Here is a 20,852-nt window from a genome sequence, read left to right as displayed (position 1 = left end):
TGAACTGAACCTAGAGAATAAAAATATATATCTTCTAAAGTACAGGCGGTATAATTTTACTAGGATTTAGGGTAGCTTATAATTGTGCTAAATCATATAATATTTTTCTGGTAAATTTTTTAAATTAATGAAATTATAATAGATGAAATCAAAGCTTCATATACATTTAAGAATTGTTCATCTAGAAATACAGAGTGTCCTGAACGTAAAGTACTGTGAAATAAAATTCCAGGACCTTTGTTTTATTATAATATAAAAATGTAATACATCAGAGCATCAAGTGATAAACACTCTACTTCTATGACAGGGTTTTTCCTTAAGGTGTACTATCACAGATTATTCTTACTACCATGAAAGGAAGGAATTTAAGTCAATGTATCAGTTCAGTTCAGATCAGTCGTTCAATCATGTCCGACTCTTTGCGACCCCGTGAATCACAGCATGCCAGGCCTTCTTGTCCATCACCAATTCCCAGAGTTTACCCAAACCCATGTCCATCGAGTGAGTGATGCCATCCACCATCTCATCCTCTGTTGTCCCCTTCTCCTCCTGCCCCCAATTCCTCCCAGCATTAGGCTCTTTTCCAATGAGTCAACTCTTCGCATGAGGTGGCCAAAGTACTGGAGTTTTAGTTTCAGCATCAGTCCTTGCAATGAACATCCAGGACTAATCTCCTTTAGAATGGACTGGTTGGATCTCCTTGCAGTCCAAGGGACTCTCAAGAGGCTTCACCAACACCACAGTTCAAAAGCATCAATTCTTCAGTGCTCAGCTTTCTTCACAGTCCAACTCTCACATCCATACATGACCACTGGAAAAACCATAGCCTTGACAAGACCAACCTTGTTGGCAAAGTAATGTCTCTGCTTTTGAATATGCTATCTAGGTTGGTCATAATTTTCCTTCCAAGGAGTAAACATCTTTTAATTTCATGGCTCTAGTCACCATCTGCAGTGGTTTTGGAGCCCCAAAAAATAAAGTCTGACACTATTTCCACTGTTTCCCCATCTATTTCCCATGAAGTGATGGGACCAAATGCCATGATCTTCGTTTTCTGAATGTTGAGCATTAAGCCAACTTTTTCACTCTCCTCTTTCACTTTCATCAAGAGGCTTTTGAGTTCCTCTTCACTTTCTGCCATAAGGGTGGTGTCATCTGCATATCTGAGGTTATTGATATTTCTCTGACAGAATGTGGTCCACTGGAGAAGGGAATGGCAAACCACTTCAGTATTCTTGCCGTGAGAACCCCATGAACAGTATGAAAAGGTAAAATGATAGGATACTGAAAGAGGAACTCACCAGGTTGGGAGATGCCCAATATGCTACTGGAGATCAGTGGAGAAATAAGTCCAGAAAGAATGAAGGGATGGAGCCAAAGCAAAAACAATACCCAGCTGTGGATGTGACTGGTGATAGAAGCAAGGTCCGATGCTGTAAAGAGCAATACTGCATAGGAACCTGGAATGTCAGGTCCATGAATCAAGGCAAATTGGAAGTGGTCAAACAGGAGATGACAAGAGTGAATGTCAACATTCTAGGAGTCAGTGAACTAAAATGGACTGGAATGGGTGATTTTAACTCAGATGACCATTATATCTACTACTGTGGGCAGGAATCCTTTAGAAGAAATGGAGTACCCATCATGGTCAACAAAAGAGTCTGAAATGCAGTAATTGGATGCAATATCAACACGACAGAATGATCTCTATTCGTTTCCAAGGCAAACCATTCAATATCACAGTAATCCAAGTCTATGCCCCAACCCGTAACACTGAAGAACCTGAATTTGAACAGTTCTATGAAGACCTACAAGACCTTTTAGAACTAACACCCAAAAAAGATGTCCTTTTCATTATAGGGGACTGGAATGCAAAAGTAGGAAGTCAAGAAACACCTGGAGTAACAGGCAAATTGGGCCTTGGAGTAAGGAATGAAGCAGGGCAAAGGCTAACAGAGTTTTGCCAAGAGAATGCACTGGTCATAGCAAACACCCTCTTCCAACAACACAAGAGAAGACTCTACACATGGACATCACCAGATGGTCAACACCGAAATCAGATTGATTATATTCTTTGCAGCCAAAGATGGAGAAGCTCTATACAGTCAGCAAAAACAAGATCGGGAGCTAAGTGTGGCTCAGATCATGAACTCCTTATTACCAAATTCAGACTTAAATTGAAGAAAGTCGGGAAAACCACTAGACCATTCAGGTATGACCTAAATCAAATCCCATACAGTGGAAGTGAGGAATAGATAAGGGACTAGATCTGATAGAGTTCCTGATGAATTATGGACAGAAGTTCTTGACATTGTACAGGAGACAGGGTTCAAGAACATCTCCATGGAAAAGAAATGCAAAAAAGCAAAATGGTTTTTGGGGAGGCCTTACAAATAGCTGTGAAAAGAAGAGAAGTGAAACGCCAAGGAGAAAAGGAAAGATATAAGCATCTGAATGCAGAGTTCCAAAGAATAGCAAGAAGAGATAAGAAAGCCTTCCTCAACGATAAATGTAAAAAATAGAGGAAAACAATGCAATACGAAAGACTAGAGATCTCTTCAAGAAAATTAGAGATATCAAGGGAACATTTCATGCAAAGGTGGGCTCGGTAAAGGACAGAAATGGTATGGACCTAACAGAAGCAGAAGATATTATGAAGAGGTGGCAAGAATACACAATATAACTGTACAAAAAAGAGCTTCATGACCCAGATAATCACGATGGTGTGATCACTCACCTAGAGCCAGACATCCTGGAATGTGAAGTCAAGTGGGCCTTAGAAAGCATCACTACAAACAAAGCTAGTGGGGGTGATGGAATTCCAGTTAAGCTATTTCAAATCCTGAAAGATGATGCTGTGAAAGTGCTGCACTCAATATGCCAGCAAATTTGGAAAACTCAGAAGTGGCCACAGGACTGGAAAAGGTCAGTTTGCATTCCACTCCCAAAGAAAGGCAATGCCAAAGAATGCTCAAACTACCGCACAATTGCACTCATCTCACATGCTAGTAAAGTAATGCTCAAAATTCTCCAAGCCAGGCTTTAGCGGTACGTCAACCGTGACCTTCCAGATGTTCAAGCTGGTTTTAGAAAAGGCAAAGGAACCAAAGATCAAATTCCCAACATCTGCTGGATCATCAAAAAAGCAAGAGTTCCAGAAAAAAACATCTATTTCTGCTTTATTGACTATGCAAAAGCCTTTGACTGTGTGGATCACAATAAACTGTGGAAAATTCTGAAAGAGATGGGAATACCAGACCACCTGACCTGCCTCTTGAGAAACCTATATGCAGGTCAGGAAGCAACAGTTAGAACTGGACATGGAACAACAGACTGGTTCCAAATAGGAAAAGGAGTACATCAAGGCTGCATATTGTCACCCTGCTTATTTAACTTCTATGCAGAGTATATCATGAGAAACACTGGCTGGAAGAAGCACAAGCTGGAATCAAGATTGCCTGAGAAGTCAATGTATAAGTTTTTCTAAACCATTTTTCATTTCAAGTTATACTATAATTTGTAATGAATATAATTTTATATAGACATGTTCATACAAATGAAGAAGTTGATGACTACAGAGAAAGGATTTTTTTTTTTTAAGTTTGTGTTCAGATGTTATGGTGGTTATTACAGTAAGATAAATGTGAAGGAAAAAAAAGTAGAAAAGTTAGAGCAAAATAAGTGTATCAGGGTTAAACACACACATACACAAGCAACCACAAAAATCTTTTTCCCCATCTGGCTCCAGATTTCTCTTAGGAAGAGAATTTCTGATTAGAAAAATATCTTGATTCACTGCCTAGAGTTGCGAAGAGAAAATTCAACAGGCATAATCATTATATAAACACAGTAAGACAAACACTGCAAATTTCAAGTTGATTATATTTTGTTAAGAAATTTTGTATCTGTCCATGAGGAAACTGATGTTTTTAATTTTCTTATAATGGGGATATATCTGCATTCCTTTCTTATCCAAAATATGCTAGATATCATTAAAAAATAAATAATTTCCCATCTTTTCCATTTTCTAGAAAAGTTTCTATTTTTTGTTCCCTAAATGTTTATGCCTGGTATTGGGGTCAGAAGGTTTTTCTTTAAGAATTCAAATTTTTAGTAGATACGAACTGAACTAATCAGATTTTGTTTCTTTTTGAGACAGCATATTAATTTATTTCTTTCAATAAATTTGTCTATTGTATCTAAGTTGTTGACTTCTTTGGCATGAAGTTTGTCACAATAATTATATTATTATACTTTTAATGTGTGGAAAATAAAGATGTTGGCTTTTAAATAACTTATGTTGCATATAAGAAATTTTTTTGTTAATTGAAATATAAAAATTATTATTGCTGGTATATAAAAATATTGTTCAGTTTTGTTGCAAACATCCCTTATATATTTCAATGTGAGTTGTCTCTCTAACTTGATGAATCTACCTAGAAGTTCATCAACCTTACTAACTTTAAAAAATAACTAGCTATATGTTTCCTTATTCATTGCTTTTTGTTCCATTGAATTTAAATCTTTTTTCTAATGTAAACATTAAAAATAGCTGATTAAAGTAGATATTTAGGGAAAAAAATATAGGGAAAATATCACCAACTTTGTAACCAAGATGGATCTTGGGAAACCATAAACAAAAATGAAAAGCCAACATACAGAATGGGAAGAAAATATTGGCAAATGATACAACTGACATGCTTAATTTCCAAAATATAGAAACAGCTCAACACCAAAAAATCAAACAACTCAATCAAAAAATGGGCAGAAGACCTAAATAGACATTTCTCCAAAGAAAACATACAGATGGCCAACAGGAAAAAGAAAAGATGCTCAACATCACTAATTACCAAAGAAAGGCAAATCAAAACTACGAGGTAGTACCTCATACCAGTCAGAATGGCCATCATCAAAAAGTCTACCAAAAAAAAAAAAAAAAAATGCTGTGTGTGGAGGAAAAGAAACCTTTCAACACTGTTGCTGGGAACGTAATTTGGTATAGCCATTATGGAGAAAAGTATGGAGCTTCCTTAAAAAGCTAAAACTAGAGCTACCATATGATCAGGAAAATAACTCCTGAACATATATCCAAAGAAAGCTCTAATTTGAAAAGATACATGCATCTCAATGTTCATAGCAACAATATTTACAATAGCCAAGACACGGAAGCAACCTACACGTCTGCTGACAGATGAATGGATAAAGGTTATGTGGCACATATACAACGGAATATTACTTAGCCATAAAAAATAAAATAATGCTATTTACAGCAACATGGATGGACCCAGAGATTATAAGTAAAGTAAGTCAGAGAAAGACAAAACTCATAGAATATTGCTTATATGTAGAATCTAAAAAAAAATAAATTATACAAAGGAACTCTTGTAAAACTGAAATACACTCACAGACATAGGAAACAAACTTTTGGTTACCAAGGGGATAAGGGATGGGAGGGATAAAATGGGAGCTTGGAATTAACATACACACACTAGTATACGTAAAATAGATAACCAACAAGGACCTGCTATATAGCACAGGAATGTATACTCAATACCTTATGATAACCTATACTGAAAAATAATACATATATATGTGTATGTGTAAGACTGAATAGACTGCTGTATACCTGAAACTAACACAACATAGTCAATCAACTATACTTCAATGAAAATAAATTAAAAAATAAAAAGCTGAAAAAAAATAAAATGTGTCACATCTAAAAGTAAAACACTCCTATATCATTTATCTTAATTCTGATCCTAATTAAAATGTAATGAAAAATATACAGCTCATACATCATTCAAAATATACAGTTGTTTCATCAACTAAAACAAAAATTTCTGAAGTTGAACAACAAAAAGTTATTTCAAGACCACTTGGTTTCCATTAACTAGGGAAAATCATTTTACAGTTGTTATGCTCTTTTATTTAATCCACATTCCATCACTAAATCTGTCAGTGATGAAATATTAGCACCATAGTCACTATATTCAAATTTTATTAACTTTAAAATTCTCACACTATGGATAATTATTTGAAAACTATTGTATAAAACCAAAACTAAGTCTCACAATTTTCTGGTTAATAGAAAATTTTACAGATTTTAAAGGATTTTTAACAGTCATAATTCCTTAATAGGTTTTTCCTTTAGGCCTCTACTAATAAAGATTAATGCATAAAATATTACCCAATCTAGGACTACCTGTAAAAACAGTCTAAGCCTCTGCCCACTACACTAAGACAGTGGAACTGTAGGACAGCAGGTTATTTTTTCTAACTCCTTCTTTCCAAATTTTCCTTCTTCTTAGTCTCTCTTACCTCTATATATGTAAAAAACAAACATCATCAAAGAAATGATTGCCCATTTGACTTCTATCACTCCTATAGAGTATAAGCCCCATGTAGACAGGATTCTTCTCTACTTTTGCTCATCATTAGAGTCCAGCATCTAACAAGGCACATCAGGAATAAACTGTGCAATGCATTTGTGGGATTAAATAAATGAATTAATTGATTAGGTAACGAAAATTAATGAGTCTCCTTCTCTCTCTCTCTCCTCCCCCCAATAAAAGCAGTTATGGGGAAGGAAAGTAAAATTTCTCCTTAAATTCTCTTTTCTCATGGAAAACTGAAAATTCTCTCCAAAAATAAATAAATAAATAAGAACAGAAACAAGCTATTCTGCAGACTTTGACAAAATAGTTTACATTAATACAAGATTCTTAAGATGCAAGCCAAAGAATGAAGAGATCCACTTTTGTTTTTTATGTCTAACTCCTACAATTTTCTAGCTAGGTATGTTAAATATTCCATAGAAATGTGTTTGGAACAGATAATTGCAGAAATATACAAAGAAGACTGATTACTGGAGGACCTCAAACATACAGCTCTCACTTGGATGCAGGGTGATTTTAAATAGCTTTTAGATTAAATAAATTTTTCCTTCTGAAACTCCTGAGATATAGTGGGAACAACTGGATTATAGAGGATTTTTTCAACCTAAACTTTGGAGAATATGACTGCAATTTTTATTTCTACAACACAGAAATTAAACTAACCAACTAAACCAAGACATTATGGAATTGAAACTCTTCGTCAGTGTTTCTAAGTTTGCTTTTCGTTTGAACACATACTTCCTAAATACATTCAATACTGCTGTGTTCCTCACTGCTTGACCCTATTATGTTTCACTTGGATACAAATATCACTAACTCATCCACAGTATGACATATTTTTTCTGGATTTCAAAAACTTGAAATTTGATCATTTACACTGTGTTCCCAGAATTAAGCCTGGTCTCCCTTGTGACTCAACTGTTTGTACCTGAAAAAAGTTTAATGAAAGCAAAAGGAAGATCTACTGTGTTCAAGGAATGGAATTTTCATCTATGTAAACGAGCTGAACTTCAAAGGAATGTAGCTGCTGATCTGGAGCTTAACAACACCAGACTTTTACAATGCGCTAGATTTCCTAAGCACTTAGATTTTCCCAGGTCCGCTGCTTCAGAAATTGTATTACCAATTTTTTCTTTTGCTTCTCTTAAGTATAACAAATAAAAATTACATATATTTAAGGTCTACAACAGAATCTAAAAATTAAAACAAGTGAATATTGCAGAAAAGAGGCAGATGACTTCCAGATACAGAGAACAAACTAGTGGTTACCAGTAGGGAGAAGAAATAGGGAAGGGGCAAGATAGGAGATGGGGTTTAAGACCTATAGACTGCTATGTATACAATCAATAAGCTACATGGACAAGATATATAGCCAGTATTTTATAATAACAATAAATGGAGAATAAACTTTAGAAAATCAGAAACTTTTATAACATAGTAAATCCACTATACCACAATAAAAGAAAGAAAAGTAGAAGACAATCTGATTAAAAAAAAAAAAATGTTCACAAGCACCTGAAGTTTAGGGATAGGTATCTTGGAGAGAATGAGGCTGAGGTATAGGAAGGCATTATTCTGTCTACAAAACCTATTTATAAAATTTAGTTTATAAAATTTAGATGTATAAAATTAGTTACTGAGCATACATAATACTCAAAACAAAGCAGTTACTCAAATTCTTCCAAACTTTGCATACTCTGTAAGCAATTCCAAAGTAGAGTTTATGCTCCTACTTTTTAAAAAAAATGCAAAGCACACCTCTGCACATTTGTTTTCATTATTTCTTACTAACATAAGTTCACTTCAATTTGTATTTGATAAAACCTCTGGTTGAGGTACGAGAACTGTTCTGAAAAGGTGCACTGAGATGGAAAACTCTCTTTCGGAACTTATTCCTACACTATAAAAACCTCACAGTATAGTTCCAACAGATAGGAATTGTTACAATCAATGAAAGCATGTACCCTGCAATGAATTTAATCTTCACAAAATAACTTGACTGGAAAACACAGTTCAGGAGGCCATGCTGAACAATGAATTTTATTTATAGAGACATAAAATGGCTAAGAGTACAACTATTATTTCTACTTCAGATATTATGACTTTATGTAACACCATTTTTCTACCTAGTGCTGAATGCGATTTTAAAATTGTCAAAGTCAAAATTACTTTAGAATACAAATCATCTCTATGAAATAGTTTATAGCATACTGAAGCCTTACGTAAACAGTTTTAATTACCTTACAAATATAGTAATATTGATTATTATATTCAATTAAGAACGATTGGGCATTTAAAACCTTTACTGTTAAGACATAAGTAGAACAATTGTGAAATCATGAAGATAATAAACATATAAAAAATTTTTGCAAGGTGACCTCAATATACAGGAGTCTGTTTTTCCTCACAAATATACATATTATGATTTACTTTATAAATAAAGTTGTGTGAGGAGGCCTTACAAAAAGCTGAGAAGAGAAGTGGAAGTCAAAAGAGAAAAGGAAGATACACCCATCTGAATGCAGAGCTCTAAAGAATAGAAAGGAGAGATAAGAAAGCCTTCCTCAGTGAACAATGCAAAGCAAATAGAGGAAAACAACAGAAAAGAAAAGACTAGAGATCTCTTTAAGAAAATTACAGATACCAAGGGAACATTTCATGCAAAGATAATCATAATAAAGAACAGAAAAGGTACAGACCTAACAGAAGCAGAAGATATTAAGAAGAGGTGACAAGAATACACAGAACTGTACAAAAAAGATTTTAATGACCCAGATAACCACAACGGGGTGATCACTCACCTAGAGCAGACATCCTGGAGTGTGAAGTCAAATGGGAAGCATCACTTAGGAACATCACTACAAACAAAGCTAGTGGAGGTGATGGAATTCCAGCTCAGTTATCTCTAATCCTAAAAGATGATGCTGTTAAAGTGCTGCACTCAATATGCCAGCAAATTTGGAAAACTCAGCAGTGGCCACAGGACTGGAAAAGGTCAGTTTTCATTCCAATCCCAAATAAAGGCAATGCCAAATAATGTTCAAACTACTGCACAATTGCACTCATTTCACATGCTAGCAAGGTCATGCTCAAAATCCTTCAAGTGAGGCTTCAACAGTACATGAACTAAGAACTTTCAGATGTACAAGCTGAATTTAGAAAAGGCAGAGGAACCAGAGATCAAATTCCCAACATTCACTGGATCATAGAAAAAGCAAGAGAAAGCCATAATAACATTTATTTCTGCTTCATTGACTACATTAAAGCCTCTGCCTGTGTGGATCACAACAAATTGTGGGAAATTCTTCAAGAGATGGGACTACCAGATCACCTTACCTGTCTCCCGTGAAACCTGGATACAGGTGAAGAAGCAATAGAACCAGACATGGAACAACAGACTGGTTCCAAATTGGGAAAGGAGTACATCAAGATTTATATTGTCACCCTGCTTATTTAACTTATATGCAGAGTACATCATGAGAAATGCCAGGCTGGATGAAGCACAAGCTGGAATCAAGTCTGCCAGGAGAAATATCAGTAACCTCAGATATGCAGATGACACCACCCTTATGGCAGAAAGCAAAGAAACTAAAGAACCTCTTGATGAAAGTGAAAGAGGAGAGTCAAAAACCTGGCTTAAAACTCAACATTCACAAAACTAGGATCATGACATCCAGCTGCATCACTTCATGGGATACTTGAGGAAACAGTGGAAACAGTGACAGAGTTTATTTTCTTGGGCGCCAAAATCATTGTGGATGGTGACTTCAGACATGAAATTAAAAGATGCTTGCTCCTTGGAAGAAAAGTTATGACCAATCTTGACAGCGTATTAAAAAGCAGAGATATTTGCCGACAAAGGTCTGTATGGTCAAAGCTATGTTTTTTTCAGTAGTCACGTATGGATGTGAGAGTTGGACAATAAATAAGGCAGAGTGCCAAAGAATTGATACTTTTGGAGTGTGGTGTTGGAGAAGACTCTTGAGAGTCCCCTGGACTGCAAGGAGGTCAAACCAATCAATCCTAAAGGAAATCAAACCTGAATATTCATTGGAAGACTGATGCTGAAGCTGAAACTCCAATACTTTGACTACCTAAAAAAGAGCTGACTCATTGGAAAAGACCCTGATGCTGGGAAAGACTGAAGGCAGGAGGAGAAGGGAATGACAGAGGATGAGATGGTTGGATAGCATCACTCACCCGATGGACATGAGTTTGCACAAGCTCTGGGAGGAGTTTAAGCAAGCTCCAGAAGATGGTTCCAGACAGGGAAGGCTGGCGTGCTGCAGTACACTGGGTCACAAAGAGTAGACATGACTGAGTGAGTGAACAAATAAATAATTGAGTGAACTGTAGTTTTTTAAATAAATATACCTGTATACCAAACATACAATTTTGTTTACCAATACTAACCTTGTATTCATATTGCATTATCATATTTCTAGAAAGATTACTGGAATATATATACATATCATAAAATTTGACTAGTCCAGATACTAGTCATTATAACAATATAATGGATACTAGTCCATTATAGCAATAATGAACACCTTGAAATACTATCATAGTATTTCAACTCTAAAACTGACAGTTACTAAAGCTGGAAATATCTCCTAAAGAATAGTAACAATGAATTTAGTAACTGTCAGGACTAAGGTGCAAAGTCAAGAAATGAAAAACATATATGTCACTTTTTGTTAATGGGCATGAAAAATTCCTAAGGAACTGAAAATAGATACAACTGAAGAAAACCTCAGGCCAGAGGAGAAGCACTGAAGGTGCAAGAAGCACACAGAATTCAACTCAGGAAGTTGTTGTTTGAGCTAGGACAATTAGGTACCACCATTTCTTTCTTGAAGAAACCACCTAAGTCTGTGCCCTGTGCTGGGTCAGATGTGGGCGTGGGGAGGTGACAAGAACAGAGCAAAAGTCGACAACCTTGGACAATGACACAAGAGAGTGTCTCAGATGTCTAGTGAAACACTGTATGTGAAGACTCAAAGCCCAAGAGTCCCATTTACTGGCACATATTAACAGCCTTTCCTTCCTACTGGAGAGCACGTTCAAAGAGTAGTTCAGAGCCCTAACAGCAGCAGCCCCTCCCCTGGCCCAGGAGGGCTGTTTCAGCACAGACTCTCCAGAGTCTAACAATTGTGTGACCATGGGTCCTAGTATTGCCAGCACTTTGATCTGGATCTATAGTTCTGATGTCCCATCCAATTTAGTATTTATTTTGAAAACAGCAGCCAAGTTTGAAAGATAGATCATTTAATCTATTTAGCAAGAAATCTCAATTACAAAAATGAACACAAAATCAAGTACTGACAAACATTTGAGGAAAGACAATTAAAAGGATATCTTAAAAAACCAACTCATAACCAAATAAGCAAAAGCATCATTCAGAATCATAGTTTAAAATCAGAATACTTAATGTCCTAAGACAGATAAGCTAACACCTACAAAATCCTATAAAATGTAGGATCAAATGAAAACAGAAATTTATGAAAAATAAAAACAGAGATAGAACTAACTTCTCAGACTGTAAATCAAAAACATAAATACATGGTTTGAATAGGAGAAAGAAAGTTTTTGCATGATTAGGCTGGAAAAGAGCCAAATTATGCTCCAAGATCTTACAACAGAATCATAAAAAGAGTTAGAAGATACTAAAAGAATAGGTAATTTAGAAGCTAGAAGATCCAACATTAGTTAGTAAAAAACAAAAGAAGCTGCATGCATGCTAAAGTCTCTTCAGTCGTGTTGGACTCTTTGTGACCCTATGGACTGTAGCCCACCAGGCTCTTTCTGTCCAGGGATTCTCCAGGCAAGGATACTGGAGTGGGTTGCCATACCCTCCTCCAGGGGATCTTCTCAACCCAGGGATAAAACCCACATCTCTCATGTCTCCTGCACTGGCAGGCAGGATCTTTACCACTAGTGCCACCTGCAAGAAGCTGTTGGAGAGGGCAATATAAGAAGATATAACTGCTGGGAATTTCTGAGAATGAAAGAAAGGCATATGAACTCAAACTGAAGGGCTCAGCTAGATCCAAACAGAACAAATAAATAAAACCATCATATCTATTCAAATCAGTGAAAATTAAGGACAAAGAAAAATCCTGAATGATTACAACAAAAGGAAAAAATTACATACAGAGGAATGCTGAATACTGGCATGAGAAGACCAGTAAGCAATGTGAAAGATAAAGAGATTTTAAAAGCAGGTACAGAAGACAGATTACTTATAAAAAGATGACAATTAATCTGAAGACCAAATTATCAGCAATGGCAATGGAAGTCTGAAGCTAAGACTTTAGAGTGCTAAGAGAAATTAAATACCAAATAAAATGATACAGCCAGCAAAACTATAATGACACTGTAAGGATGGAATTAAGATTTGGCACGCATTTCACAGGTGAGCAAGGTACTGCCCCAAATCCTTCAAGTCAGGCTTCAACAGTATGTGAACTGAGAACTTTCAGATGGACAAGTTGGATTTAGAAAAGGCAGAGGAACAAGATAGCAAATTGTCAACATCTGTTGGATCACAGAAAAACCAAGATAATTCCAGAAAAACATCGACTTCTGCTTCACTGCCTATGCCAAAGCCTTTGACTGTGTTCAGTTCAGTTGCTCAGTCATGTCCGACTCTTTGGGACCCCATAAATCGCAGCACACCAGGCCTCCCTGTCCATCACTATCTCCCGGAGTTCACTCAAACTCATGTCCATAGAGTCGGTGATGCCATCCAGCCATTTCATCCTCTGTAGTCCCCTTTTCCTCCTGCCCCCAATCCCTCCCAGCATCAGAGTCTTTTCCAATGAGTCAACTCTTCATGTGAGGTGGCCAAAGAACTTGAGTTTCAGCCTTAGCATCATTCCTTCCAAAGAACACCCAGGGCTGATCTCCTTTAGAATGGACTGGTTGGATCTCCTTGCAGTCCAAGGGACTCTCAAGAGTCTTCTCCAACACCACAGTTCAAAAGTATCAATTCTTCGGTGCTCAGCTTTCTTCACAGTCCAACTCTCACATCCATACATGACCACTGGAAAAACCAAAGCCTTGACTAGATGGACCTTTGTTGGCAAAGTAATGTCTCTGCTTTTCAATATGCTATCTAGGTTGGTCATAGCTTTCCTTCCAAGGAGTAAGCGTCTTTTAATTTCATGGCTGCAGTCACCATCTGCAGTGATTTTGAAGCCCAGAAAAATAAAGTCTGACACTGTTTCCACTGTTTCCCCATCTATTTGCCATGAAGTGATGGGACCAGATGCCATGATCTTAGTTTTCTGAATGTTGAGCTTTAAGCCAACTTTTTTATTCTCCTCTTTCACTTTCATCAAGGGGATTACAATAAACTGTGGAACATTCTTCAAGACATGGGAATACCAGACCACCTCACCTGCATCCTGAGAAACCTATGTGAGGTCAAGAAGCGACAGTTAGAACCATGTATGGAACAACTGAGTGGTTCAGAATTGAGAAAAGGGTATGACAAGGCTGTTTATTGTCACCCTGTTTATTTAACTTATACAAAGAGCACATCATGAGAAATGTTAGCCTGGATGAATCACAAACTAGAATCAAGACTGCTGGGAGAAATATCAACCACCTCAGACATGTAGATGATAGCACTCTAATGGCAGAAAGCAAAGAGGAACTAAAGAGCCTCTTGATGAAGGTGAAAGAGGAGAGTGAAAAGGCTGGCTTAAACCTCAACATTCAAAAAACTAAGTAATGGTATCTAGTCCCACCACTTCAAGGCAAATAGATGGGGAAAAACTGGAAACAGTGGCAGATTTTATTTTCTTGGACTCCAAAATCATTGTGGATGGTGACTTCAGCCCTGAAATTAAAAGATGCTCGCTCCATGGAAGAAAAGCTATGACCAACCTAGACAGCGTATTAAAAAGCAAAGACATCACTTTGCCAACAAACGTCTGTATAGTCAAAGCTATGCATTTTCCAGTAGTCATGCATGGATGTGAGAGTTGAACCATAAAGAAAGCTGAGAGCTGAAGAACCGATGCTTTCAAATTGTGGTGCTGGAGAAGACTCTTAAGAGGCCCTTGTACAGACCAGTCTTTTGGACTCTGTGGGAGAGGGAGAGGGTGGGATGATTTGGGAGAAGGGCATTGAAATATGTATAATATCATATATGAAACTAGTCGCCAGTCCAGGTTCGATGCACGATACTGGATGCTTGGGGCAGGTGCACTGGGACGACCCAGAGGGATGGTATGGGGAGGGAGGAGGGAGGAGGATTCAGGATGGGGAACACGTGTATACCTGTGGCAGATTCATTTTGATATATGGCAAAACCAATACAATATTGTAAAGTTAAAAAATAAAATAAAAATTTTAAAAAAGAGGAAAAAACAGTAAGGAAGGAAAACAAAGGAATAAATGTACAAAAAAATAATAGGTTTTTAAAAATTAAAAAAAGAAAAAAATAACAGAAGAAGAAAGAAAAAAGGGGGGAAAAGGAAAACTTCACATAACTGCAAAAGCCCAATGTAGAGGCAGAGGTTTATAACAACAATGAAAAGTGTGACTGAATATACACATATACCCATAAGCAAAATCAAAACAGTCCAACAACAACAATAACAAAAAAAGAGGCCCTTGGACAACAAGGAGATCCAACAAGCCCATCCTAAAGAAAATCAGTCCTGAATATTCAATGGAAGGACTGATGGTGAAGCTGAAGCTGGCCAATACTTTGGCCACCTGATCTGAAGAGCAGAGTCATTGGAAAAGAACCTGATGCTGGGATTTATTGTGGGTGGGAGTAGAAGGAAATGACAGAAGATGAGATGGTTACATGGCATCATCAACTCAATGGACATCAGCATGAGCAAACTCTGGGAGATAGTGAAGGACACGGAAGTCTGGCGTGCTGCATTCCATGAGGTCACAAAGAACGGGGCATGACTTAGTAACTGAACAACAACGACAAAGATTTTTTATATATTTTTTAAAGTTAATTTGTTTCAAATTAAGCTGCTAACAATCTTTCCCAAATCATCATCTCTTCTATTTGTTTTCATCTCAGTGCTAGTGCTAGTTGTGCTACTTGTGCTAAGTCGCTTTCAGTCGTGTCCGACTCTTTGCAACCCCATGGACTATAGCCCACCAGGACGATAGGCTCCTCTGTCCATGGGATTCTCCAGGCAAGAGTACTGGAGTGGGTTGCCATTTCCTTCTCCAGGGGATCTTCCTGACCCAGGGATCAAACCTGCGTCTCCTATGTCTCCTGCACTGGCTTGGGTTCTTTACCGCTAGCACCGCCTGGGGAAAGCTTTCATCTCGGTAATGGCAAATCTCCTGACAGTTGTTTGGACCTAAATCTCTTAAGTCATCCTTGGCTTCTCCCTTGTCTCACATCCTACATCAGGATGCCACAGTCCATCAGCTAGCTTTACCTTCAAAAAATGCCTTGACTTCTTGCCACCTTCATTGTCAATACTCTGCACCAAGCTACCATTTTCTCTCACTGATATCACAATAACCTATTGATTCTACATCTGCTGTTCCCCAGTCTATAATGTACAAAGTGAACCTGCTAAAACAGATCATATCAACTATCATTTCAGAACCCTCTAAGAACCTTCCATCTCACTGTGAAGCATGACCTACAGAGAAAAGTGTCATCAAGATGTACACTACATCTCTGGGCACATATACTAATCTGCAAATCATTCTTTCTCTTAGAGCCTTACTTGTTTCTCTCATGTACCTTGAACTTGCTAGTCTCTCTTGCAAAATCTGTTCCCTGTGTCTGCAGTGTTTTTTCATTATATACCTTCATATTCTCTTAGTTCTTTTGGTCTGATTCAAAAGTTCCTTGACCCTCCTATCTAAAATTTCATATCACATTTTTCTGCTTTATTATACTGCTACACAATGTAACATACTACATACAACATGTTTTATGTTTTATCTTCCTTATTGCCTGTCTCCCTTCCTAGAATCTTAGTTCCATGAGAGCAGAGATTTTTGCATATATTACTTTATGCCCAGCACACAATATGAACTAGTTTGAATGAATAAATGAAAGTATTTACCACTAAAGTGCTCTTATCACAGCATTTATCACTAAAGGGGTTTCTAAATGATACACTTGAAGAAGAAGAAAAGTGATGGTAGAAGGAATGTCTGAAATGTAAAAAAAAAAACTAAAGAAAATAATAATTAATGGTGAATCTAAACAGCAATTTATTGCATAAGATAATATGTAAGGTTAAACAAAAGTAAAGAAAGCTAAAGCATTGTTTGGGAGAGCAAAGATCTTGATGAAATATAAATTTTATTAAGTAAATGTGTGTGTAGCAACACCAAAGGTATTTTATAAAAATGTAAGAATAGCTTGCACACCAGTAAAGCAAACAGATGAAGTAGGCTCAGGGGTAGAAGACAGTGTGAAGGCCCTGAATCATTTCCCAAAAAAAGAAAAAAAACAAAGAAATACAGAAAATTGAAAACAACAGAAAATACAGATTTTGCAATCCGGTTATAAACATAAAATCCACCTAGTTCCTGAATATGTTAGCAACAAAAGGCAACAAATAAAAGCATATGGTCAGAAAACAGTTGAAAGTAGAAGAATGAAGAATGATATACCAGATAAATTCTAACCAAAAAAAAAAATGGCTGCTATACCTGAAACACACAAGTTAAGAGGGTCATTATAGCATGATAAATGGTTCAGTTTAACCGACAGCTATAATTGGTGGACACATAACAGTATTGATTCAAAAATTATTACATAAAAATTGAACAGACCATGAGGAGTAATTATAAAATATATCACTACAGTGGGAATTTTTGACACACTACTCAAAGTAATTAATACATTAAGCAAGATAAAAAAGACATGAAAATTTCATTAATAAGCTAATTAATCTAGCTGATATTGGTAGAGCATTACATACAACTACTGGCAAATACATATTTTTAAGTGTTAATGGAATATTTATAAAAACAGTAAGTATTCAGCTTTAAATCAAACCTCAAGAGATTTCCAAAAATGAGCAACAGATAGATCAAATTTCTAGACTACAAAATTTAAAACTCAATCACCAAAAAACTGTACAAATTTTAATAAGGCTATAAACATTTATGAAACTTAAACAGAATTTTTAAAAACTTATAGGTCTAAGAAGATATTATAAGGTAAATTAGGATATATTTAAAACTGAATGATACTGAAAACACTATAAGCAGAGAGAAGTAGCATAATAGCTTAAACTACTGTCTAAGCCACTGAGATTTCAAAATTGTTTACAGATAGAGCAATAGCTGATTAAAGTCTGTTAACAAAGACTAATAAGAACAAGTTCAAGAATATTACAGGGTAAGTGAAGTGAATGTCTCTCACTCATGTCTGATCCTTTGCAACCCCATGGACTATAGATTTCCAGGCTCCTCTGTCCATGAAATTCTCCAGGCAAGAATACTGGAGTGGGTGTCCATTCCCTTCTCCAGGGGATCTTCCCAACCCAAGGATCAAATCTAGATCTTCTCCATTACAGGCGGATTCTTTACCAGCTGAGCTACTAGGGAAGCCCATTACAGGGTAATCTCATCCATAAATATATGTGCAGCATCCACTTAAATAATATCATAGATAAAGAGTAGGACACGACTGAGTGACTGAACTGAGCTGAACTGTAAAGAGCAGTGGCAGCACCAAGTCCAGGACACTAGACAGTCAGAGAACTCTTGACGCCAAGGGGTATTAGTGAGAACTCCCATGAATGCCTCCATCCAAATCCAAGATCTGGCACCACCCATCTGCCTGCAGCACCCAGTGCTGGATGCCTCACGCAAGCACAAGTGACACAGGGACACAAATGCAATCAGCAGCAGACAGGCTGCACAGACACCACAAAACACACCATCTCACATGACCCTATCCATCAGAGGAAAAGAACTCACCTCCTCCCACCAGAATGCAAGCCGAAGTCGCTCCCAACACAAAGCCTATACAACACACCAGCGCAGAGACCAAAAGCAAGAAGTACAACCCTACATCCTGGGGAAAGGAGACCTCAAACCCAGCGAGTTAGACAAAATGAAAGACAGGGAAATACCATGCAGGTGAAGGAACAAGGCAAAAATCCAAAAAACCAAGTAAACAAAGAGAAAATAGACAAACTATCTGAAAAAGAATTCAGAGCAATGTAGTAAAGATGATGCAAAATCTCAAAAACAGAATGAAGAAAATACAAGAAACTTTTAACACATTTTACAAAGACCTAGAAGAAATAAAGAATAAACAATGACAACACAATTACTGAAATTAAAAATACTCTAGAAGGAATCAATAGGAGAATAATTGAGGCAGAACAGACAAGTGACCTGGAAGATAGAATGGTGGAAATAACTGCTGAAGAGCAGTATAAAGAAAAAATAATGAGAAGAAATTAAGATAGTCTCAGAGATCTCTAGGATAATAATTGTGAAAAGCAAAACAATAAAACTTCTATAAAAATTATTTAAGAACTATGATAAGGAATGAATTCTTAAATAGGATGCTAAAAGCAGTAACTGTAGGGAAAATAATAAATTTGATATCAAAATGAAAAAGTTAGATCCATCAATACAAATCATTAAGAACGTGAAAGTGTAATCATAGATTTATTTACATTATGTATAACTATAAAATATATCTAATATACCAAACACTACTAAAACTCAATAATTAAAAGATAAATATACAAGTTATATTAAAAGGCAGTTTACAACAGAGTATCTAAATAGTCAAAAAATATATGCAAAGGTATTAAACTTCACTGGTGGTGGTGTTCAGTCACTAAGTCATAGCTGATTCTTTGTGAACACTTGAACTGTAGCCCACCATGCTCCTCTGTCCATGGGATTTTCCAGGCAAGAATACTGGAGTGGATTGCTGTTTCCTTCTCCAGATTAAGCTTCATTAGCCATCAGGAAAATGTGTATTAAAGACTCGATGTAATACTCCTAAAGACTAATGGCTAAAATGAGAAAAAAAAATGATGCTATGGTTTTTCCAGTAGTCATGTATGGATGTGAGAGTTGGACCTTAAAGAAGGCTGAGCACCAAAGAATTGATGCTCTTGAACTGTGATACTGTAGAAGACTTTTGAGAGTCCCTTGGACTGCAAGGAGATCCAACCCATCCATCCTAAAGGAAATCAGTCCTGAATATTCACTGGAAGGACTGATGCTGAAGCTGAAGTTCTAGTACTTTGGCCACCTGATGCAAAGAGATGACTCACTGAAAAAGACCCTGATGCTGGGAAAGACTGAAGGCAGGAGGAGGAGGGGACGACAGAGGATGAGATGGTTGGAAGGCATCACCAACTCAATGGACATGAGATTAAGCAAGCTCTGGGAGATGACAAAGGACAGAGAAGCCTGGACTGCTCCAGTCCATGGGTCACAAAGAGTTGGACATGGCTAAGTGACTGAACAACAACAACTTCAACACTATTCATAAAAGCACTAAACTAGAAACAACCTAAATTTCCATCAGTAGTCAAATGGATAAAGAAAGTGTGATATATTATATTGAAAATGAACTAATTACTGCTACTTGCAGCAACATAGATGACAGCCTACAAATTAAGAGGTTGAGAGAAAGAAGCCAGACACAAAACAGAACCCACCATATTCAATTTTTATAAAAGTTGAAACAGTGAAAATAAACCAATGGTGTCAAAAACCAGAACAGTGGCTACTTTGGGGCAAAAGAAGTAGGGGGTTAAGGATGCTTGTAATGTTCTGTTTCTTCATTTGATAATGGTTATATGGGTGTTTATAAAAAACCTTTGAGATATAAAGTAATGATTTTGTACTTTCTATAATGTTTTAATAAATGTTTTTATTATAAAAAGTACATGGCGTGGAAGTTACTGATTATAATCAGATAAATGTTTGTCCTCTGAAATTATAAATTTAATATTTCTGTTATTGCTTTGTAATAGTAATATACTTATAACAAAAATTACATCTATGATCCCTAAAATGCTAACAGATACACTGAAGCTATGATGGGAAAATTTAGCTTTATATGTAAAGAGGCTTTTAAAATATGTTTTCAATATCCTAATATTTCCTAGGATTTCACATTTCATTACATTTCCTCAAAATACAAATCACTCTGCAGTGAAGAATAATCTGCATATATAATCTTGAATTCAGACAATGAAACCTTCTAGCAACATCAAATAATATTTTAAGAGAATCGTAACATATTCAGGTAACCAATGCTGACTCTACAAAGTACGCTACAAAAAAATCAATTTTTATCACTCGAAATCTATTGCAATTAGAGAGCAATGCCAAGTCACTGACACACTAATGGGTTTCAAAATATTTCAAAAAGAACAAGGAAATTGCTAAGTGTTTAATTGAAATGCAGTTCCAACAATTATAGCAAATTGGATAATATGAGCTTTCTGGAAAGCTACC

At 36.4% G+C, this 20,852-nt stretch overlaps 1 protein-coding gene across 5 annotated transcripts in view; it reads right to left on the bottom strand.

The window, feature by feature from the left end:
* STPG2 (sperm tail PG-rich repeat containing 2) overlaps nucleotides 1-20,852 on the bottom strand; it is a 625,295-nt gene that overhangs the window by 328,307 nt on the left and 276,136 nt on the right. The window lies entirely within an intron of this gene.

This window comes from Bos indicus, chromosome 6, assembly GCF_029378745.1.
Source record: "Bos indicus isolate NIAB-ARS_2022 breed Sahiwal x Tharparkar chromosome 6, NIAB-ARS_B.indTharparkar_mat_pri_1.0, whole genome shotgun sequence".
Lineage (NCBI taxonomy): Eukaryota > Metazoa > Chordata > Mammalia > Artiodactyla > Bovidae > Bos > Bos indicus.
Note: the sequence above shows the minus strand (reverse complement) of the source record. Positions and strands in the feature narration are given on the sequence as shown.